At 42.1% G+C, this 24772-nt stretch overlaps 1 long non-coding RNA gene across 1 annotated transcript; it reads left to right on the forward strand.

Annotated features, from left to right (window-relative positions):
- The first annotated feature begins 5823 nt into the window (after window positions 1-5823).
- On the forward strand, window positions 5824-8307 carry LOC130989103 (uncharacterized). The gene is made up of 3 exons (XR_009090471.1): window positions 5824-6142; window positions 7531-7591; window positions 8194-8307. It is a non-coding gene; the product is annotated as an uncharacterized LOC130989103 (long non-coding RNA).
- Window positions 8308-24772: the final 16465 nt, after the last annotated feature.

A 24772-nucleotide genomic window follows, 5' to 3' on the forward strand; every position in this document is an offset into this window, starting at 1 on the left:
TAACTCACACCGTGCTCCATAGAGATGTTGTCTCCATATCTTGAAAGCATGCACTACGGCTGCTAATTCTAAATCACGCGTTAGATAATTCATCTCGTGTGGTCTTCAATTGCTTTGACTCCTCCCTTTCTAAAATTAATTCCGCACCAGGGCAGAGAAATCGGCGTCAGTGCAGAGGAAAGCTTTCAGCTCTGTCGTCAGTGCAGATCAGGGCTCAACTTCAGCTCTGCTTCCAGAGCAAAGCTCGGCTAAAAACTATCGAAAGATCAGATATCTTTCCCTTCTTGCATCAGCACACAACCTAGACCATTCTTCAATGCATCGATGGAAATTGCATACTAAGTCTCTTCTTTAGCTCTTGAAAACTTCGTTCACAATCGTTCGGCCAAACGAACTTGACTTCCTCAAGCCAAAACTCGTATAAAACTTCTCAACTCGCAATCTCTCTCTAACTCGATCTTGTCTAGGTATTCGCGAAAAACGCGGTTCATGAGATCCATGAATACTGTCGGGGCATTCGTCAAACCGAAAGACATTACTATAACTCATGGTGTTTATATCTCGTATGAAATGCCGTCTTCGGAAATGTCTTCCGATCGTATCTTCAGTTGGTGGTATCTCATTCTCAAATCAAAAATTTGAAAAAGTGCTCGCTCTTTGTTGTTGATCGAAAAAAAAAATTATCGATCTGGGGTAACGGATACTTATTCTTTATCATTACTTTATTCATCTCTCGATAATCAATACACAACCTCAAGCTTCCGTCCTCCTCTTTAACAAAAGAACTGGTGCTTCCCATGGGGAAAACACTAGGTCACAAGAAACCCATCTCTAGAAATTCTTGTAGTTGCAGTTTTAACTCTCGCAACTCTGTGGGGATCATTCTGTATGGCGCTTTCGACGTCGGTGACGCGTCGGGCTCTAAATCAATCGTAACCCACATTGTCGGTCTGGGGTAATCCCGATAAAGTCTTAGGGAAAAACATCTTTATACTCTCGCACGACCGACATCATCAACATTTGCTTTGGATTCGTCTCTCTGGCTCAGATATACAACGTACGCGGTTGTATAATTTCTCTGCAAGAACTTTCTTGCTTGCAGTGCCGAGATAATCGGCATCTTCTTCCATTTTCTCTCAATACCAAAGAAGGAATTTGGTTTTTTTTTTGCCAGGTGGCTAAAAAAATATCCGTCTCTCCTTGCATTGTATCTTCACATGGTTTTCCTCTAACCAGTCCATTCCAAAATTTATATCCAAGTGCCCGTAGGCATCAATCTCAGGTTTCTCGCCTCGAACTTAATCGATCTCAACTCGAATTCTAAGTTAGGGCATACGGATGAAACCATAGTGGTTCAGCCTACGTGTGTGATTACTCTTTAGATGTTGTGGAACAGGCTCTTCGTTCGGTGCTTTCTACTCAAGCGCGAACAGTCCCTGTTGATGCGGTTGATTCGCCTGCGGGGCTGGTGGTTGCCTTTTTGACTGATGTGGTCAGTAGGTTGGCTGTTGTCGCTGTGGTGGAGGTAACAGTAGAGTTCCCTCCATTGCCCTCGAGTTGCGGCCGAGCTGACTTGGTTGTCCTTCGCTTCCACTCTGCTGCCGATTCAGACACTGGTTCGAGTGGTGCCCGACCCTTCCGCAGGTGTAACAGCTGTTCTGTCTCATCTTACATCATCTCAAATGTAATTTATTGCTCTTCGACAAGGCGACATCCCTCGTGATTCTTGAAAGTTTACTGCTGCTAGGGCAGTTGGGCCAACATCAGGCCGTTTGTCTCTGCTCTTATATGGCGGTGCCACATTCTGATTCTGCCACGACTTTTTAGGGCCTTGACTTCGGTCATCTCATTTTCTCTTCCCTTCTTGCCCTCGTCCAGAAAAAGATAGATTGCACGTTCGAGTGCTCTTAACCCGTTCGGGGTGCTGAAGCTTAACTCGCGTTCTCTGGCTACATAGCCAAATCTATATCAAGTGCTCTTTTTAATGCTTCAGTACACACATCCGCACTCTGACTCGTTAAATCGTCTCGTACCTCTTATCTCAAACCTGCTCTAAACAATCCTGACATCTTCTCGTTCATCTCTTCTCGATATGTGGCATACCGAACCAAGTCGCGAAACTGACGTTCATATTCAGCTTACGGTTTTATTGCCTTATCTCATATCATCAACTCTATTTCTTTCTTCCATCGGTTTCTCTTTCTCATTAAAAGTCTAAGGGAACATGTATCAACCTTAGAACAAATCCTCATAACTCACAAATCATAAAACTCTTACTCAATCATCATATTATTTCCTCAATTCTCATGACTCAACGTCAAAGACATATTTCATGTCTATCATCGTAACATCAGATCAAAGCTTTTACTCAAGCATAGGGACTCTCTGGTCATCGTCGTATAAACATATAAGAAAATTTTCTCTTTCGAGAATTTGTACCATAAGCGGGGCATAACGGAAATAAAACATCCCGCAATACTATGACGTTTCTACTTCCATACTAGTTGTCATCTCAGTCTGCTATCGTGGAAAACGTCATTTGTTCAAATCTGTCATCTCGATCTCCTTGAATCTGCTATTGCCTATTCTGGCTTAGCATCACTTCTTCTCATCCTCGAAAAGGTTAGCTTTCTGCATACTTGGCTAATATAAGAAAATCCAAAATCGGACTGTTGTGCTCGTCCCGTAATAATATATTCTACGACTGCTCCCATAACTCGTGTTTTCTTCCAAATACTCTTCTTGTCATACCATCCTAGCTACCTAGACATTCCTAACTCTTGTCGGATGTGGTAGGGACTAGGATGTAATGAATAAAAATGTCTGATCTTGAACAAGACGAGCTCATGTAATGGAATGATTCCATAATAGCCACTGCTATCTCAAGGATAATGAAGAAGTTACAATCAAAGGAAGATCAAAAGCTAGAACAGAAACTTAGATAAAAACTGAGATATAATATGATGGGGGCAAATCAATACTGGAAGTAGAAGCAATCCACTAAGTGGAAAATGAATAAATTGTCCATTGTTAAAGCAAGGGGTAAGGATTTCCCACACAAACGGCTTAAGCTCGAACACAGTGGATCTTAGAAAAATTTCTCAATAGCATATAGTTCATCTCATGTAGGAGTTCAAATGGATGCAAAAAAAAAAAAAATTAAAATACGACCAATCGGCATAGGGACTCAATAAGTCTACCTTCATGACTACTCTAGCGATAATACGCGCGGTCCCGGTGGAAGTACCTCTATTACGAAGTACGATTGGTCAAAAGTATCTATGCATCCCATGAGGTCTCCATAATGCAATCGCCCTATTAGGGTCGTGTCTATAAAACGCGAGGAGGTCTCTAACTCTTATCGCATTATCTCAACTATCTCTCTCTGCTTCTCTTCTTCATCTTCTTCTTGGTTTATATTCCTTCCGTTCCCTCTACTTCTCGGAGGTATACTTCAAAGGAAAAACAATATATATTACTATCGATTTCGAAACTAGTCGTCCGTCAAAACAAAATACTAATTCTCTACTTCGCTTCTATATCTCATAAGTGATCTCAAAATTCTCAAAATTCTCGTCCACTCTAGTTCTCGTTTATCCTTATTCGAAATTCTCGTCAGTCTCTATTTCTCATCTATCATCAAGCATCTACATCATCATCGTTCTCAAAGCTCTGTTAAAGAAAGTGAAACTCACTAATCATCAACCTCTCTGTAAAAGTATATATAAGGAAAATTGCTTCTCTCTCTCGAGGTCTTTTACAAAAATAAGGTCTTATGTACCAAAGCTCTAACTCTAAAATGATGCTCTAACTATACAAGCATCATAGGTACTAAGCACCTATATGTTCTATACCATGCTTCTAGCTATGTACATCGGCCATGCATCACTACATAGATACACATATACATCTCTAGGTAGTCTCGGTCGTCATCTAACAATCTCCCATCTCGTCATCATCGTCGTCATCACCTGATATCCTACTCCAACATCATCAGTAGGTGCATCCTCACTTGACTCCAGGAACAAAAACCCATGTCTCGGTGCCTTCATCCGTAACCAAATGCCGTAAAGGCTGGGTTCGCCCAAGGCATCATCCTCGTCCGAGATATACTCCCTGAACCATCGCTGCATCGCCGTCTCAATAGAACTCGGCATCTCATCCTCGTCTGGTACGGTAGGACATCGGCTATACTATCCTCAACGTCTCTCCTCATCTTCCACATCAACTTCCTCACATCAGAATTCATCATCTCAAACAATTTCGTCATCAAAATAATACATAACTCATTAGTGCATCAAACTCAGTTCTCATCAGAAAAGCGATAAGTGTTGGATTTGTATACTGAAAGCAAGAACGTTTTATGCTTGTATAAAATGATTCCTGTTTTCACTATTTAATCTCCTATCTGATTGGATTCATGATTGCATATGTATGTTCTTTATCTCTATATAAGTAGATTATATGGTGTGTTGTAGATCACAGAAGACCATATAATTGGATTAACCTTAAGAGATATAATATGATCACAACCGAAATAACTCTAGGACAAGTTATTGGTTTATGTTGCGGTATAGATGAAAGTAGTTTGTCTTGACTGCTTATCTATACTGGTACGTAATACGTATTGATAGGACCACAGTGAGATATATTCTTCTATCTGACTTAAGTGAAGAATTAGAGATCTCGGTGACTTATAAGATCTTAATACTAATAAGATGTCAGATATATATATATTGATTCGTCTATCACTTTGACTTACTATGAGCAAGAGTTATATAGTAACTTGTGTACTCTGTATCTTGGGTGATAGCGGTTAATATATGATATCTGATTATCTGTATTGGTACTCGTATCCGTATAGGATAATGACATCCCCTTAAGGAGGTCAATAATGTTTATTGCGCTAAACCCTGCAGGTTGATTAAGTTCAGGCGCAATAATAAGGTTTGAGTGGTACTGCTTAAGGATTACTAAGAGATTAATTAATTTAGGCTGTCAGAGCTCTAATTAATTAATGGATGTCGGATATTTTAAATACGAGGATTTAATAAGTCTAAATACAAGCTCCGACTCATCACCGGCAATAAAGGGGTAAGTCAATATTGGTTCTCTAGTGGAATGAACTAATATTTATAAATTAATTATGGTCTGGGCTGACCATAGATAATTAATTTATTTGAGGCCCATCTTTATTCCTTGTATCTGGTCCCTGGACTGGCCTAATGTAGTGACCCGCTCTTTTATCAGTATTTTAATTACAGTATTGTGTGTTAAATTTTCTATCTGCCAGTGATTGAAGCGTTTTATGTTTTCATCTATGTTTATGAATTTCGTATTTTGGAGACAGAGTCACTACACTAGCAAGTATGCATTTATTTATCTTCGCGTGTTTAAGACCGTGATGAGAATCCTTGAATCGATGAATTATTATTTTTCCGAGTTATAACCAACTTAGCTAAGTTGGGTTATTTATCAAGATGGAGTTCATTTCACATTGTTACTTAAGTCGTGAATTATTTCCGACTTTGAAGCTAATTAAATCTACGGATTTAATTCAAGTATTAGAATGACGAACGGATTGAATCTACGGATTTAATTTAGCATTTATCGATGTTAGCAAGCACGAAACCAGTATTTTAATACTGAGAGTGACCGACACTGAAGGATTTTATTTAGATCTTCTCTTAGATCACTTCACCACTCACGCCACCCAATCCCAACGCTTGCCAATGCTACAAGTAAAGAAAAGAAGGAAAATTTAAAAAGGGGACAAGAACCATCATGACTTGGCATTGGAACTACCAAATTGCATGCCACAAGTTACCTTCCATTGGTGGCAGCCACCCCCACCCTATCCTACCCCAAATTTTCGTGCATAGCCTCCCCAAAAGCAAGAGTGGCTGCAAACTTCTCCCATTCCATTCATTTTCACTCCAAGAAAGTGCTAAGGCAAGAAAGTGCTCTCACTCTCTTCTCCCCTCTCCATTTTCGTCCCTCCACATCTCCCCCACTCCCAAGACTCTTCTTCCACCATTATCACACTCCATAGAAGCCCTTGAAGCCCCAAGAGGAGTATCAAAGCAAGGGAGAGCATGGGAAAACTAGGGCGTAAAGTTAGAGTGAAGGTTGTGCTTCGAGGGTGAGTTTTCTTTTGTCTTCTCAACTGAAAATACTTTAAGACCACGGATTTTTACACATATGTGTGATATATTGTGTGAGGATATGTTTTATGGTCTTGGATGTTTATTTTGGTAGAGTTTATTGGGTGAAAAATCGTGCATGAGGTAAAGCTGCGAATCTGCCATAAGCACACTGCTCCGGCAGTATTTTGCAAGGCGATTTCAGCCGTCCAAACGGTGCTAAAACATTCCCAAATTAATTATGTATCATATTTTATATGTTTTCTACACTATGGTATATTTTCAGAATTTTTAGAGCTCTTATGATTTATTTATGAATTGTTAAACATCACTGCCCGTCTGGAATGCATTTCTGGTAAACAATTTTTGGGAGGCCATAAGTCACGTTTCAATTGGTAAAACCCTTTGAAACATTAATATGATACTCTAGACTCCCTTATCTTTCGTTTGAAACTGGCCTCACTATTTTTGGATGAGGGAAATGCCCGGTATAATTCTTTGAAGTCTAGTTCTTATTCTGTGTATCCTCCAGTAGGTTTTACAAACCTACGACTTTGAGGTGGCAAAGGCTAACCTAAATCTTTGATTCTCAAGCCCATTTTTATATTGAATATCCACTGACATGTTGGGAACTTATTTGTTCATTTGTAGAATTTTTGGTAAAGCCTAAAGTGGTTTTTCTGAATTAAACTTTGAATCTGCCGAACTTGAACTCTTTTTGTGCACTGAACTTTGGATGTTAATATCTCCTAAACCATGAATCTTCTTGGGGTAAATTCAACTGGAGAGTGTCACACTCTCTCCCTAGTTTTCAGATTGACCCTTGGAGTTTTCAGTGGCCTTTTGTAATGGGAGATATGAATTTGTTAAAGAAGGCCCATTGACTTGGTTCTAATTTGGAAATTTGAAATTTCCAGATTTTTGCTTGTTAAGTACCCATCTTTGAGTGGGCATATCTTGCTCGTTTGAACTCTGATTCATTCGATTCAAATTGGAGAATGATCCTTGAAATGTCTAGTTTCCAGAATGTCCTTTGGAGCCTCATTTAGAGATCCGAGGCAGAATTGGTGTCTGTTGCAAAACAGCCCCTTAAGAGCTCAAATTGTTGAATTATTTTCTAAGTTTGAAAGTTGGTTTTAAAGGATGTTTCATGAAATATTATGTATATGTGCATGACGAGTTTGGGATATGTTTTGTGCAAAGTTTTCATGAAAATGAGTGAGTTAACCTAGATAAGGCATCAAGATAAGCTAACGTATGTAAAATGCATAATCCCTAGTTCGATTTTGCGTTGTAAGTCCGGGAATAGGTTGACCTAGAGATCCCAAGTAGACAACAGTTTTTGTTATCCATGATATGTGCTAAGAGTTAAGAACTCGTCTTGTAGGAATTGGTTCACAGGACGGTACCACCGCTTAAGATCACCTCTCTTCCATACCGAGGATCAGGTAGGCATTACTTTCACTATACGTATATGGAGATCCCCTGCGTGTCGTAGGCCTCTTATACAGATAAATGCATGAGATGATTTAACTGTTAATTTCAGTTTTATATGTCTATCAAACGAGTTTAATGCTACCTTTGAACAAGTTATTTCGTTACAAAATCTTTGAATTAAAGTTATTTCAAGTATTGTCTTGCCATAAAATGTTTCAGTTTTAGTATGATATCTATCTGCTTTGGCTTTGCCAATGATGTAATCGAATTCGGGTCTTGAGCAGTTGATAGCTATCCTGCCTTGACTAGTGTACACCAATGACCGTGAGTCATCTAGCAGGTTGGCCGGTCAAGTGTTCGTGAGAGGTGGCTACCTCTCCGACACACAGTTCCAGATATGATAGAATACAAGAGAACTTAGTCTGATCAGACGAACTTTAAGAATCACAAACGAATTTAGTAAGCTTGGGCCTATTTCACAAAAACTCCCTTGCTGTACTGTTTATGATGGCATGACAATTTACAGTTTTATGATGCATGTATTTTATATTTAGGCATACGTGCCCACTGAGTACTCTCGTACTCAGCCCTGCATATATTTCTAAATGTGCAGGTTGAGCAGTGGCTGATGGAGATGAAGTGAAGAGCGGAGCTTTTGTCATAGGTTAAATGAATGAACTCTTGGATACATGTCTCCATACATGTAATCAGATTATGTTATTCCGCTACGTACTCTTAGGTTTTACTCCCTCCGTCCCATAATAAGTGGCCACATTCTTTTCGGCACGGAGATTAAGAAATGGAGTGTTATGTTTTAATTGAATGGGGCCCATCAAAATTATTGAGTTAATTAAAATAATTTCTTCCTCTTTTCACTCTCTCCCTCCCTAGTTCTTCCTGCCGCCGCCACTGGACGGCCGAGCCGTCGCCGGAGGCCGGCAGCTCTGCCTCCCCTCTCTCCTTTCACCGTCGACCTCTCTCCCTCTCCCTTATCTCTCGCCTCTCCTCGCCGCGCCAAGCCGCGGCCGCGCCCCCTCCTCTGGCGACAACAACCAGAAATCACCACCACCACCACCAGCAACAACCACCAAATCACCACCACCACCACCAGCAACAACCAGAAACAACCAGAAATCCCCTCTCCTCTGCCAACAACAACCACCACCACCAGAAATCAAAAACCAGATCTGAAAGAGAATAGAGGGAGAGAGGGAGGACGACGACCTCAAATCGGCACACGACCGGAGAAGAAGAGAGAGGCAGCGAGCTTCGAATCCCCCAAATCAGCGCACGACCGGAGAAGAAGAGAGAGGCGGCGAGCTTCGAATCCCCCAAATCGGCGCACGACCGGAGAAGAAGAGAGAGGCGGCGAGCTTCGAATCCCCCAAATCGGCGCACGACCGGAGAAGAAGAGAGAGGCGGCGAGCTTCGAATCCCCCAAATCGGCGCACGACCGGAGAAGAAGAGAGAGGCGGCGAGCTTCGAATCCCCCAAATCGGCGCACGACTGGAGAAGAAGAGAGAGGCGGCGAGCTTCGCGAGATCTGTAACGAGAGAGAGAGAGGGAGAGAGGCGGCGACGGCCGGAGAGGCGAGAGGCGGCGGCGGCGGCGGCGATGGGGGTGGCATCCCGCCGGAGAAGAAGAGAGGGGCGGCTGCTTATAGTGTGATAGACGATAGGTGTATATGTTGATTTTAAATATAATTTAGGGTTTAATTAGTAACTTAATTAATGATCTTAATTAAGTTAAATTATTTCCATTTTTAGAAAGTAGCCACTTATAGTGGGACAGACGAAAAAGGAAATGTGGCCACTTATTATGGGACGGAGGGAGTATGTTCTTTCAGTTAAGCCAGTTTTATCTGAACCTACAAGTCTGTTCAAGTATTGTGACTAAACATCAGGTGTATTATAAATTTTCCCTTCTTTAAACAAATTTTAGTTCGATCCTCTATTATTTGTTCACCCCCTTTTTTTCGCCGTCGATAACTGTGTCCTTAGTTACATTTTCCTGGCTTATTTATCCTTAATTAAGTCCGGTCGTGACAGAAACTCCCTTTCTATCGCCGTCGATAACTGTGTCCCTTCGTCGCGGTTTCCCGGCTTAGTTATCCTTAATTGAGTCGAGTAGTGGTCGTGACAGAGTGGTATCAGAGCAGTTCGTTTGCTCTGAATCCAAGAGTTACCCAGTTAGTCCTAAATTTTATATTAGTTTGGAAGAGTCAGTCGACAAAAGCTCAGCACTTCATCGCATCGTCACGCTCAACAAGAAAGAAAGAGGTAATAATTTACGAACGTTGAAAGTTCACGTTTCATACGAATGTGCTGATGCTTACTTTTCAAGGTTTATGCTTTATTAATTGATTTGATATATCAATGAACTTAGATGCGTTAAGAATGCATGATCACTGTTACGAGAAGAACAGTAGAAACTAGAAACTCAGTTATCTTTCACTATAGCCATAGTGAAGAGCCAAGAACGAGGAAGAAAATCAAATGTCACTTGAAGAGACACGAGAATCCAATGAGAAGGTATGCAATAAGATGAAAGGAAGAGTGTCACACACGAGTAAGTGACACGGGCATAGTTCATTATTCGGGCTGTTCACACGTGACAGAATACCGAACCAACTATTGCCTTACCCGACCAGAACTTAGTTGAGACATTGCTCATAGCGATGAGAGTGACTTATGCAATTAGCTAGCAGTGGTGTGATGAGCTAATACTCATTTCAAACCCCTCAGTTATCACCGGTTACGACATGAAGAGAACCTTCATGATTTATGTTCGAATTTCAGAGCTAGGCTCACAAGGGGTTATAACGCTTTGTGCATGATTCTTTAATATTGCGATTAGAACTATTAGCTTATTGTTTTAGATACTCGAAACCTTTCTGATTAAAGTTACCTATTACATTACACGTGAGCATAATTTAGAACCCCTATTAATTACGATCACCTACTACGAATCGGAAAGATGAGATGTAACATGGGTAACTAGAAGTTACCAACCTTTATCATCGACTAGAAAATCGGCGCAAGTGCATAAGATGAGAGAAGTTCCCGAAAATGATTCAGAGGTAAATAGAGCTAGGGACATCAATAGCGGTTTGACGCATACATTAAGGGATTGAGACCCTAATGAGACTCTAAGGGTATATTCAGGAAAAGTATACATACTTTAGCCTATCAGAGACATCGCCCTTGTTAGAACATGTTGGATTAGACGTTCAGTTTAGTAAGAAGAATGAAAGTGTTGACCAAGATCATTACATGCCTTAGTACTATGTGAGGTGACCCATATCCTATAAGATGCTTAGAGAAGCAAAATCCATTTTTGTGGGAGATTGATGATTCGAAAGGTCCCTCGCAAGGGCACGAGTATACTTCAAATTATACGATTACATACAAGCGCTATGTGAATAAATGCTAAGTATTAGAAGTCCCACATTAAGATCATTTAGAGGAAGTTTGTTAAGTAAGCTCGATTACAGTTGAGAAGTCTTACTTTGCTATAGAAGATTTTAAAGAAGGATGTTGATTTAGAAACCAGACTTCAAGCTTGAGAATCTTCCAAACATTCTCAAGGATAAGTTTTAGATGTTAATGATCAAGACCTACCAAGTTCGGAAAGTATTTCCATGTGACTGAGAAGTAATTGTGTTGGACCTGGCCCGTCCACATGACCAAAATCTCAGTAGTCGTCATATATGGGTCTCTACACCTATATATGTAAAACCTTCATCTGAAAAGCCAAACGGGTTCAGACTATTAGGTCATTTCGTTTCAACCTTTTAGTCAATTCATTTCTACCCTATGGTTATTCATTTCAATTGTTTGGCAAATTATTGGAACACTTTGCCCAATTGCCATTTGTGATTTGAATCATTGCGATCTACTAACTGTTGGTAGATTTTCTGTGACCCAAAGACAAGCAAGTATTCACTAGATTAAATCAGTCCGACACGAATGCCTCGACCCAAGGGTCAAGCACGTGATACATTTAGACCACCTCGTATGTTTTTAGTAGGACGTTATTTGTGTATTTCGGAAACGATGATTGATCCGATGCTTATGTATGCCCCTATGTTGTCTTAGTTGTTTTGACTGGTACTAAAACACTGGTCCAATGGACGTAACGTGACTAAGTTCTTTTGTGATGATTTTTGCTAGACCGCCCATCCATCACGTGTAGTACCTGGATAGACCAATAGATCCAGATTCGAATGTTGATATAAAAGTCCTCATCAAGGCAATTTTTCATAACTATTTAGTGACCTTACCGATCTTTTGCGGCAAGCCACTTCCGCCACGTTTTACTCATATGTTAGCATGAGAAAGAGTAGGAGCGAGTTTTGAGAACCAAGAAACAGGTTGCAGATTTGATGATATGCGTCTGAACGTTTTTCATAATGTAGTAACGACTATATGTCAACTCATCGGAATGCCACCAAGACGAGGGCATCCGAGATGAGGGAGAAGAATTCCCCGAGATGATTAAAGAGGCCCAATACCAGGGCCAGAACAAAATATAGCCCCACCATCCATACAACCAGAAGGTAGAATAGAGGAATTATTTCACAACAAAACCCACCTGCCTTCAGTAGGACAGGAGATCCAGCAAAAGCTGAGACTTGGGTAAGAGCTATTGAGTGCATTTTCAATTTCATTTGCATTGTACAGACCAGGAAGGAAAGCACAGAGAAAAACGATGACAGTTGAATAATTAGAAATTTTACGCGGGATCATTCTAAAATAGAGACATATGATAAGTATATACCCCATGGCTATCACAAGAAGAAGGAAATTGGATTTTTAGTCTAAAGTAGGGATTAATGACCATTACTCAGTACGATAGGATGTTCTGTGATATGTCGAGATATGCGCCAGAGCAAGTAGAGACGGAATAAAAGATGGCTGAAAATTTTTGTGCCGGTTAAAGGCACGAGATCCGGATGGCTTTGGCAAGCCATTGGGGACTACCTTACACGGAATCGCATAGCAGAACGATGGACAGGGAGGCAACAACGCCGAGACCAAGACCAGTAGCAATGCCTATGCCAACACCTCCACATAACTAAGATCTTAGTGGTTGCCAGTCGAGATTTGCAATCTTGAAGAAGAGAGGTATCCCAATAGATAGACTCGCACCATAAGATCTTGCCTTATCCCGAAGAGCATAGTGACGACTAGGATGACTCAGTTTGTCACTAGTTATCAACCACTAGGAAGTGATACTTTCACAATTAGAAGGATACACTAAGCGTCAAACTATCTTTTGACCTTGGATCGGTAGAAACAAAGCTGCTTCTGGAGTCTCGAGCGGAGAGCCGAAACAGTTACTGTGCATGACGAAGTTTTCCATCGAATGTCAAAGTATGTTCCACGAGGGTGGACACCATTGAGAAACGCATAAAGAGGTTTGGAAACGAATTATGTCATGAGATATTGAATTTCCCTAACAAGCCAAACAGATTTTACAAAGGAGTAAGAAATCAGTGAAACTCTCATATTTAGTCACTACTATCCATTGGTAAAGGAAAAACCACGCACAGTCAAAGTATAGACTACCTTAAGATGGTCGTAAAGAAAACAGATGGGACAACAGTAGCAATTGTCAAGCGAAAAGAAAGCTATGACAATGGCAATCTTCCCAACAACAGAGCTAAGAAAAACCAGGGTACTCCTAAACAGATAGGAGATAACCAACAAAGGATCCTGCCCTGCCCAAAGTATAACAAGAACCCTAGAAGATGCTGCAATAATGGAAGAGTGAAAGTGAAGGTTGCTACACAGTAGCCAGAAGGGCATTTTGCAAACCGTTGTTTAAATAAGGAACAAGAGACGGGCCTATGCTGAACTTGCTTGTCCAAGCTCCGTATATGCAAGCGACCCATGCCTTGCGAAGACACCACCTATATGGATTTAGGTGCGAGATGTTCACAAACCACAAAAGCCTTAAGTACTTTTTCAAGCTGAAGGAGTTGAACATGAGATAGAGGAGACAGCTCGAAGTCGTGAAGGATTACGATTGCGGTATCAATTACCACCCAGGGAAAGCTAACGTAGTAGCTGATGCTTTAAGTCGTAAAACTCAATCCGAATTAGAACTTCTTCTCGCTCAAAAGGACACACTTGTAAGGGATTTTGACAGATTGAAGAAAGAAGTGGTTCAACCACCGGCAACGACAAGAGCAATTATTGCAACTCTGGTAGCCGCCCCAGACCTTAGAGAAAGGATCATCAGCGCCCAGAGAGCGGACGAAAGCTTGGAAAGGGTTCGTCTTAAGATCCAAACAGGCACGCCAGGAGGCTACCAAGAGGCAACGTATAACGCCGTTCTTTTGAAGGAAGATTGTGTGTTCCCCATAACGAGGAACTCAGAAACGAGATCATGAGTGAAGCTCATGACACACCCAGAATGGAAGTGGGAGCACATAGCGATGGATTTCGTGACAAGTTTACCCAAGACGAATAGGGGTAACACAGCTATTTGGGTAATAGTAGACCGTCTCACGAAGTGCGCACTTTTTATATATACCGATTCCAATTACCCATGGATCGGAGAAGCTAGCCAAATTGTACATCCGTGAGATTGTACGACTACATGGAATACCAATATCCATTACTTCGGGTAGAGATTCAAAATTTACTTCTAGATTTTGGATCAGCTTGCAGAAAAAGTTGGGAATCAATGCTGCCATTGATCGAGTTTACCTACAATAATAGTCATCAGGCGACCATTAATATGGCACCTTACGAGGCGCTTTATGGACGGAAGTGTAGATCACCACTTTACTAGGATGAAGTGGGTGAGAGAAAAGTTTTAGGACCGAACATGGTCGATGAGATGGTTGAGATAGTCCGCTAGATCAAAGGACGAATAAAGAAGGCACAGGATAGACAGAGATCTTACGCCGTTTCACGCCAAACCGAGTTACGTTTTGAAATAGAAGACAAGGTCTTCCTAAAGGTATCTCCCACCAAGGGAAAACTACGTTTGAGGTCAAAGGGAAAGCTTAGATTCTGATTTATAGGATCGTATGAGATTCTAGAGAAGATAGGTCCAGTGGCCGATAAGTTGGCGTTACCGCCAAGTTTTGGAAACGTCTACAACGTTTTTCCACGTATCACCACTCAGGAAGTACGTTCATGATCCAAAGCATGTGATCCACTAAGAAGAAATGATCCCTAGCCCAGACTTGAACTATGAAGAAAAACCCTAAGCTTTTTTTTAGTAGAGATATGCAAATTTCGGGACGAAATTTTTGTTAAGAGGGGTAGGATGTAGTGACCCGCTCTTTTATCAGTATTTTAATTACAATATTGTGTGTTAAATTTTCTATCTGCCAGTGATTGAAGCGTTTTATGTTTTCATCTATGTTTATGAATTTCGTATTTTGGAGACAGAGTCACTACACTAGCAAGTATGCATTTATTTATCTTCGCGTGTTTAAGACCGCGATGAGAATCCTTGAGTCGATGAATTATTATTTTTCCGAGTTATAACCAACTTAGCTAAGTTGGGTTATTTATCAAGATGGAGTTTATTTCACATTGTTACTTAAGTCGTGAATTATTTCCGACTTTGAAGCTAATTAAATCTACGGATTTAATTTAAGTATTAGAATGACGAACGGATTGAATCTACGGATTTAATTTAGCATTTATCGATGTTAGCAAGCACGAAACCAGTATTTTAATACTGAGAGTGATCGACACTGAAGGATTTTATTTAGATCTTCTCTTAGATCACTTCACCACTCACGCCACCCAATCCCAACGCTTGCCAACGCTACAAGTAAAGAAAAGAAGGAAAATTTAAAAAGGGGATAAGAACCATCATGACTTGGCATTGGAACTACCAAATTGCATGCCACAAGTTACCTTCCATTGGTGGCAGCCACCCCCACCCTATCCTACCCCAAATTTTCGTGCATAGCCCCAAAAGCAAGAGTGGCTGCAAACTTCTCCCATTCCATTCATTTTCACTCCAAGAAAGTGCTAAGGCAAGAAAGTGCTCTCACTCTCTTCTCCCCTCTCCATTTTCGTCCCTCCACATCTCCCCCACTCCCAAGACTCTTCTCCCACCATTATCACACTCCATAGAAGCCCTTGAAGCCCCAAGAGGAGTATCAAAGCAAGGGAGAGCATGGGAAAACTAGGGCGTAAAGTTAGAGTGAAGGTTGTGCTTCGAGGGTGAGTTTTCTTTTGTCTTCTCAACTGAAAATACTTTAAGACCACGGATTTTTACACATATGTGTGATATATTGTGTGAGGATATGTTTTATGGTCTTGGATGTTTATTTTGGTAGAGTTTATTGGGTGAAAAATCGTGCATGAGGTAAAGTTGCGAATCTGCCATAAGCACACTGCTCCGGCAGTATTTTGCAAGGCGATTTCAGCTGTCCAAACGGTGCCCAAAAATTCCCAAATTAATTATGTATCATATTTTATATGTTTTCTACACTATGGTATATTTGCAGAATTTTTAGAGCTCTTATGATTTATTTATGAATTGTTAAACATCACTGCCCGTCTGGAATGCATTTCTGGTAAACAATCTTTGGGAGGCCATAAGTCACGTTTCAATTGGTAAAACCCTTTGAAACATTAATATGATACTCTAGACTCCCTTATCTTTCGTTTGAAACTGGCCTCACTATTTTTGGATGAGGGAAATGCCCGGTATAATGCTTTTAAGTCTAGTTCTTATTCTGTGTATCCTCCAGTAGGTTTTACAAACCTACGAATTTGAGGTGGCAAAGGCCAACCTAAATCTTTGATTCTCAAGCCCATTTTTATATTGAATATCCACTGACATGTTGGGAACTTATTTGTTCATTTGTAGAATTTTTGGTAAAGCCTAAAGTGGTTTTTCTGAATTAAACTTTGAATCTGCCGAACTTGAACTCTTTTTGTGCACTGAACTTTGGATGTTAATATCTCCTAAACCATGAATCTTCTTGGGGTAAATTCAACTGGAGAGTGTCACACTCTCTCCCTAGTTTTCAGATTGACCCTTGGAGTTTTCAGTGGCCTTTTGTAATGGGAGATATGAATTTTTTAAAGAAGACCCATTGACTTGGTTCTAATTTGGAAATCTGAAATTTCCAAATTTTTGCTTGTTAAGTACCCATCTTTGAGTGGGCATATCTTGCTCGTTTGAACTCTGATTCATTCGATTCAAATTGGAGAATGATCCTTGAAATGTCTAATTTCCAGAATGTCCTTTGGAGCCTCATTTAGAGATCCGAGGCAGAATTGGTGTCTGTTGCAAAACAGCCCCTTAAGAGCTCAAATTGTTGAATTATTTTCTAAGTTTGAAAGTTGGTTTTAAAGGATGTTTCATGAAATATTATGTATATGTGCATGACGAGTTTGGGATATGTTTTGTGCAAAGTTTTCATGAAAATGAGTGAGTTAACCTAGATAAGGCATCAAGATAAGCTAACGTATGTAAAATGCATAATCCCTAGTTCGATTTTGCGTTGTAAGTCCGGGAATTGGTTGACCTAGAGATCCCAAGTAGACAACGGTTTTTGTTATCCATGATATGTGCTAAGAGTTAAGAACTCGTCTTGTAGGAATTGGTTCACAGGACGGTACCATCGCTTAAGATCACCTCTCTTCCATACCGAGGATCAGGTAGGCATTACTTTCACTATACGTATATGGAGATCCCCTGCGTGTCGTAGGCCTCTTATACAGATAAATGCATGAGATGATTGACAAACATGGTTTTCGTACCTCAATTCCACATGATTTGTTGTCATTTCCCTTCATATTTTGATTGCTAATATGTGTTTGTATCCCAATTTTGAGTTTTGTTCAGTTTTGATGCTTGGTGTAGCTTTTGAAGTGTTTTCAGGGCAAATCAAGAGTTAATTGGAGAATTGTGGGAGCATAAGTGCGAAGTACGTCTCGAGAGGAATCCGTGAGCGCGAACGGCGCCGGAATCAGAGCTCGGACGAGGGAGAACGGAGCGGAGGAAGCCAGCTGCGCAGGACCCCACGGCCGCGGCAGCCGGCCGTGGCTGAAGAAGCCTGAACCGCGGTCTCGACCGCGGCCGCGGGTCCGACCGCGGCCTCCTGCGCCCCGAGTACAGAACGCTTTTGAACGTCGCCCGCGGTCCGAGCCGCGGTCGCGGTCCCCGACCGCGGCCTCCTCCCTTTCCAGCCACGTTCCCAACCGCGGTTTGTGCCGCGACCGCGGGGATAAGGCGGGGATCCGCCCTTTGGTGGGCCCAGATGCGAATTTTGACTCTAAAACCCCATTTTTCCCCCTTTTTCTCTCATTCTTCATTACTCATCTTCTCCAACATTCATTACACACCAACCCTTCACTCCCAATCTTCCATTCACAACCCTAGCTCCATAACTACATTCAACCACCCATTTGAAGAAGGCATTGAAGAGGAGAGAGGATTGAAGCAAGCTATTGAATAGGATTTGTTCGTTCTTTCTCTCTCTTTCATTTATGCTTCCTTTGTTATTGGGTATGTTATTGTTGAACATGATAGGCTAGTTTCTCTTTGATTTGGGGATTAGGCTAGATGATTATTGTAATGGATTGATTATTTGTGCTCAATATAAATCTTGTTTGTTCCTTTGCACATTATCTTTTCAAACCCTTGATTTATCTCTTGTGTGGATTGTTGGCCGCATTCTATACATTTCTAATTTGCAATTTGAATCGGGAGAGGATATTTGCAATAGATAAGGTGTTTGAAACATATCAATTCGATAACCGGGAGGTTGAGAGTTGGGTGAGAGTATGTCGATCTTTGTGTGCTTTTGGGAGTTATAGGTTAGAAGTTGACTGGGGACGGCAACTATGACCCGTAATCTACCGTTCTAGTCGTCCGGGAGGGGGCTAGAACTAGTTGGGAGATCACTCTAGATAATTAGGATCGTCAAGATTAGTATTGAGCTATAATTGAAGTCCTTTGCTTAACCATCGATGCCTAGTCCCTAAATCGTCTTAATCATCTTATTAATCCACTTGCTTATTTGGTTTTATTTGTCTTTGCACTTGTTAAGTAATTAGTAGATAATCAACCCAATCACTCTATCGTTTAGTCTAAATAGCTATAGCATAATGACTTAGGATAATTACTAGATTGAACTACTAATCCTTGTGGGATGCGACCTTGCTTCCATATATTACAACTACCCGTATACTTGCGGCGTGGTGAAAATATTAGCGAACAAGTTTTTGGCGCCGTTGCCGGGGATTAGTTTAGTTTGATTGCTTGTGATATTTTGATTCATTGTGCTTAACTACTTTAGACATTTTATTTGCTTTATTTTTGTTTTCAATTTTAAGATTGTGCCTTGACTATTTGTTCTTGTTGGGTGATAGGTAGTGTATGAACACAAGGTCTAAGGGTGCATCTCTTACACCTATAGACCTTGAGGTTGAAGCTTTTTGCCGACACAACAAAGCAAGAGCAAGAAGAGAGAAAGAAATGGAGGGAAACATGGCGAAAAATCAACAATTGATCCTCCAACTCCAAAGGCAACTAGAGGCTATGCAAGGGCGAATCAATGAGCAAGAAGCTCAAAGGAATGCGCCTCCACCACCACCCATTAGTAATATGTTCCAACCCGTGTTCCAACAAGGAGGAGTGCATGCTCCAAGGATCAATGCCAATAATTTTGAGCTCAAGCCCGCCCTCATAAATATGGTGCAACAAAACCAATTCGCCGGTCTTTCTCAAGATGACCCGAATGGACATCTTGGAAACTTCTTGGAGATATGCGGCACCATCAAGATAAATGGAGTCTCGGAGGATGCCGTTCGACTTCGATTCTTCCCCTTCTCACTAAGGGGCGTAGCCAAGACATGGTATCAATCTTTAGAGGGTGGTTCTATCACTACATGGGAGAAGATGGCTCAAAAGTTTCTCAACAAGTTCTGTCCTCCGGGTAAAACCATGAAGATGAAGAAGGACATAGTCTAATTTCACCAATTTGATGGAGAATCATTCTATGAAGCTTGGGAAAGATTCAAAGACATGCTACGGAAGTGCCCTAACCATGGCTTAGATCAAAACACAATCATTTGTGTATTCTACACCGGGTGTAGTGGTGAGATGCAAAGAGACATGAATGCATCGGCCAATGGAGCATTGTTGGAGAAAAGCCACGAGGAGGCCACCCACATCATAGAGAACTTGGCCGCTAATTTCCATCAATTCCCGACGGAGAGGATCATCTTGAAGAAAGTGGCGGCTACAACAAGCTCGGATCCCATAGCCCTTTTAACGGCTCAAATGACCGCCATAAATAGCAAAATTGATGCTATGTCAATATCAAGAGTAGAGCCCGTGGTTGAAGAACAAACTAGCTTTGAGGATGTGAACTACATCAACAACAACAACAACCGAGGCTATGGGAACTTCCGGCCCCAACAACAAGGTGGCTATCAAGGACAAGGGCAATACAATCAAGGGTTTCAAGCAAATCGCCACCCGAATCTTTCCTATGGTAATCCCAATAACTTCTTGCAACCACCGCCCGGATTTGCGGTGAGTGATGGCATGATCAAGGAAGAGAAAAAGCTCAACCTTGAAGAGATCTTAATGAAATTCATGACGGCCACTCAAGCCCACATGACGAGAACCGATGAAAGGTTAGAGGCTCAAGCAACCCAATTGAAAATGCTTGAGATGAAAGTGGGACAAATTGCCGAATCCTTAAGCAACCAACATCAAAAGGGGCAATTTCCGAGTAACACCGTTGTGAATCCAAAAGAACATTGCAAGGCTATCACTATAAGAAGTGGGAAGATACTTGAAGAGTCCAAGATACCTCCGGAAGTCAAGAACAATGATGAGAACATTTCATCAAAAATGCAAGGCGACAAGGAGGAGAAGAAAGATGTGTACAAGGCACCACCACCTTATTGCCCACCAATTCCATTTCCTCAAAGACTTCAAAAGAAAAATGTGGAGAGTGAGTTCTCTAAATTCCTTGAGATCTTTCGGAAGGTACACATCAATATCCCACTTGTTGAAGCATTGCAACAAATGCCCAAATATGCAAAATTTCTCAAGGAGGTCATATCCAAGAAGAAGAAATGGGAAGAATTTGAGACGATCAACCTCACCGAAGAATGTTGTGCCGTTTTTCAAAAGAAGCTACCCCTCAAGATCAAGGATCCCGGGAGCTTTACTATTCCGTGTGATATTGGTAATGGTCGTTTTAGAAAGGCCTTGTGTGATTTGGGAGCAAGCATAAATTTGATGCCCCTCTCAATCTTCAACAAGCTTGAAATAGGAACCATTAAGCCAACCACGATTGCTTTGCAAATGGCGGACCGTTCCGTTTCATATCCAAAAGGGATAGTGGAGGATGTTTTGGTGAGGGTTGACAAATTCATTTTTCCGGTGGATTTTGTGGTCTTAGATATGGTTGAAGACAAGGATGTACCTTTGATCCTTGGACGTCCATTCTTGGCGACGGGGAGGTCCCTAATTGATGTTGCAAAGGGCGAGCTTACATTAAGAGTCAATGATGAAAGCGTCACTTTCTCAATCCACAAAGCTCCCAAGCACAAAAATGAAGATGAAGGCATGAGAGTGGAGGAATGCAAATTGATGCAAGTGATTGAACCTTGCATCAACATGAAAGAAAAATTGAAGGAAGAAAAGAAAGAGGAGGAAGCCCAAGGCTTGGAGTTGAAGCTTCTCCCCACACACTTGAAATATGCATTCTTTGGTGAGAATGAGATACATCCAACGGGGAAAGACCGTGTACTCCAACTCAATGAGTTAGATGAGTATCACGCACGTGAGGAGTCAAGCCTCTACAAGAAGAGAACAACAAGTGCTAATGACGAGATGATACAAAAACGGGAGTTTGCACCCGATGATGAAGTCCTTCTCCTCACCTTTCGTCACTTGCTACCTTCGGAAAAGCCAAGATCAAAATGGTCGGGTCCTTTCAAAATCAACAAGGTTTTCGACAAAGGAGAAATTGAATTGAAAAAGAAGGATGGAAGAACCTTTGTGGTTGAGAATGAAAGAATCAAGGCGTATTTGTCCTTGAAACCAAAAGTTGAAGTGTTCGTTGACACCATCTCCGAGACATGACACGATCATGAAGACGTCGAGCTCACGACGTTAAACTAAGCGCTAGTTGGGAGGCACCCCAACAAGGTATCTTTTTGTTTAGCCCTATTTTGTTATGGTTTTGTGAGTTTTCCTGCTGTGCATTCGAGCTCGTTTCGTACCTTTTTGCTCTATATTTCATGTGCTCGATGATCTTTTTGGATGTACTATTGTCGCGTGCAGGATTCGTGAGTTGCCGAGCATTTTGGCATTGTTTCGAGCATGTTTTGGAGTCAGGCTCACGGCGGCCGCCGCCAGACGGCGGCCGTGGCCCCACGGCGCGGGCCGTGCAACCTTGGAAGAAACTGCGAAGACCACCCACGGCGGCCGCCGTCCACGGCGCCGCCGTCTCACGGCGGCCGCCGTCCCTGGCCAAATCCGGCAGTTACGTTTTCACCTTTAAAAGCCGATTTTTAGGGTTTTGAAGGCATCTTTCGACCCCAGCAGCCTCCACCTGCAATTTTATGCTTTTTCCCTTAGTTTAGTTAGATAGAAACATTCTAGATACTTGTGGATTCCGCTAGATCGTTGTTTTCATTGAATCGATTGTAAGTTCTTCATTTTGATTAGTTAATCTTTACAAGCTTTCTTGTTATTGCATTGCCTAGATAATCGAGCACTTATATAATGATATTTGATTTATGCTTTTGATGTTTTCATCGCCTAGATAATTAGTGTTTATGGTTGTTGATTTACTATTGCTTTCTAGATTGCTAGTTAAAACCCTAGGTTTTTGGCTTTCCTGCGTTCTTAATCCGCTTCCCATCTTTCGCCTAGATAGATTTATATGCTTCCTGTTGATTCTGCATCAGATAATTTACAAGCTTTATTTAATTACTCCTAGAATTAAAGAGAGAGTGTCAGACCCAATCTACCCGATTAGAGTGTTTAGGTTTTATTTCTGTACTTGTGAGTAGCACAATTGAAGCCCTGCTAAGTCTTCCTTGAGAGACGACTTGAGTCACCTTACCACCCTAGGACGACCTCGTATAAATTCGAGTCCATCCGTTAGGTGTTTTTGGATGAGTCAAATTTTGGCGCCGTTGCCGGGGAAGGCTTTAGGCATTTGATTGTGTTGCATTGTTTTCCGTGTTTTCTTTTGTTTAATTCTTTTGACTCGGTTATTTTCTCCCTCCGGTGCGTTTGATTTGGTTTGTTAGTGTTGTGTATGCAAGGTCGCTGTAGCTTGAAGAGAAAGCTAGTGCCTTACTTTGACAACATTCACCGACCTCGTGAGGTCCTTTCAAGCCTGGAGGAGGAGTCCGAGTCCAGTTCGAGGAACCCTGTGGAATCACAGTTTCAAGAGGAAAACTGTGAAGAGAGAATTGCTTCTGATCCCATCCTGGAAGCCGTGGAGGAGACGCCTTCAGTGCATTCTGAAGAAGAAGAAGAAGAAGCTCGGCCTAATCCTGACCAAGAAGCAATGGCGGAGCAGAATGTCCAGTACATGGGAGATTTTTCCAGGCCAGTTATTGGGACCACTAGCACTTCTGCGGTAGTGCTTCCCACGGCGGTCCGAAATTATAATCTGAAGCCCAATGATTCAAACCTGTTGCCGCTCTTTTATGGGATGCCCAGTAAGGACGCCTTGCAGTTCATCCGTGATTTCTGCACCCAAGTGCAGACCTTCCCACTGCTGGAACTCACCGAGGATCAGTTGAGACTCAAGTGCTTACCCTACGCACTCAAGGACCGGGCGAGAACGTGGTTGTTGTCCCTGCCGCCGAACTCCATCACTACATGGGGAGAGGCGTGTGAGAAGTTCATGCTCAAGTACTACCCTAATCACAAGACTCAAGAGATTAGGAGCCAAATAATGAACTTCATGCAAGGAGCTGACGAGCCTCTCCACGAGGCTTGGGAGAGATTCCAAGAGCTCCTCCGCCAGTGCCCGCAGCACCAGCTAGCACCCGTCATGTTGATGCAGTTCTTCTATGACGGATTGATCCAGACGGCACAGTTTATGGTGGACAGTACAGCAGGGGGCAACATTGCCCGGAAGACAGCTGATGAGCTCAAAGGGATTTTCGAAACACTTGCCGCGAGTTCTCAACAGAAATCAGTTAGAGAAAGGAGGGTTGAAGCCAATGCAGTAGCTCCCAACAATGAGCTTCAGAAGCAAGTAGCGGACCTGATGAGGCAAGTACAACACCTCACGATGAACCAGGTGAAGGCTCCACCAGTTCATGCGCCACCAGCAGAAGGATGTGGCATATGTAGCGATTTTGGTCATGGAACCAACGCGTGCCATCGCATGGGGGAATGCACACCTGAAGGAGAAGCAGAGGTCTATGCTGCTCAGAGCTATCCGGGGAGGCCTCAATTTGAACAGAGGCCCGTGTTTAATCAAGGGCAACAAAATTCCAACTCGGGTTGGAGAGCTCAGCAGCAGAACTACACTCAAGCTTATCAGCAATAGCAGCCCCCGCAGTATCAGCAGTATCAACAGTTTCCTATGCAACAAGGGAATTTTCAGCAGCAGCAGCAGCAGCAATACCAGAATGCTCCCCAACAGTTTCAGAAGCAAGCTCAACCGCAGAAGCCGTCTCTCAAGGACACCATGCAGTCTTTCATGGAGATGACCAAACAGAACATGGAGTCTCAGAGTGCTACCATCAAGCGTCTCGAGACTACAGTTGGGCAACTTACAGGAGCCCTGAATCAGCTGCAGCAAGAACAGCCAACTGGGAAGTTCCTAAACCAGGACAAACAGCCGCATCAAGCGCATGCCGTGGCGGTAATCAAAGAAACTGCCCCAATAACCACGGGGAAATGGAGAAGCAAAGCCGTGCAAGCAATCAAGGCTACTAAATACCCCAGTGAGCCGCTGCCACCAGTCACTGTTGCACCAGAACAGCCACCACCCAAGCAAAGAGATCCAGGTAGTTTTATTTGTGATATTAGCTTAGGTGGGGTTGAAAAGGTTTTGGGAATGCTTGATTTGGGCGCGGCAGTCAATTTGATGCCGCTTGATATTTTTGAGAGGTTGGGAAATAAAGAGCTGAAATGCACGAACATTAAGATAGAGCTAGCTGACGGCTCCATTAGCAGCCCACGAGGCCTTGTTGAGGATGTTG

This window comes from Salvia miltiorrhiza, chromosome 6 (assembly GCF_028751815.1).
Source record: "Salvia miltiorrhiza cultivar Shanhuang (shh) chromosome 6, IMPLAD_Smil_shh, whole genome shotgun sequence".
Classification (NCBI taxonomy): Eukaryota; Viridiplantae; Streptophyta; class Magnoliopsida; order Lamiales; family Lamiaceae; genus Salvia; species Salvia miltiorrhiza.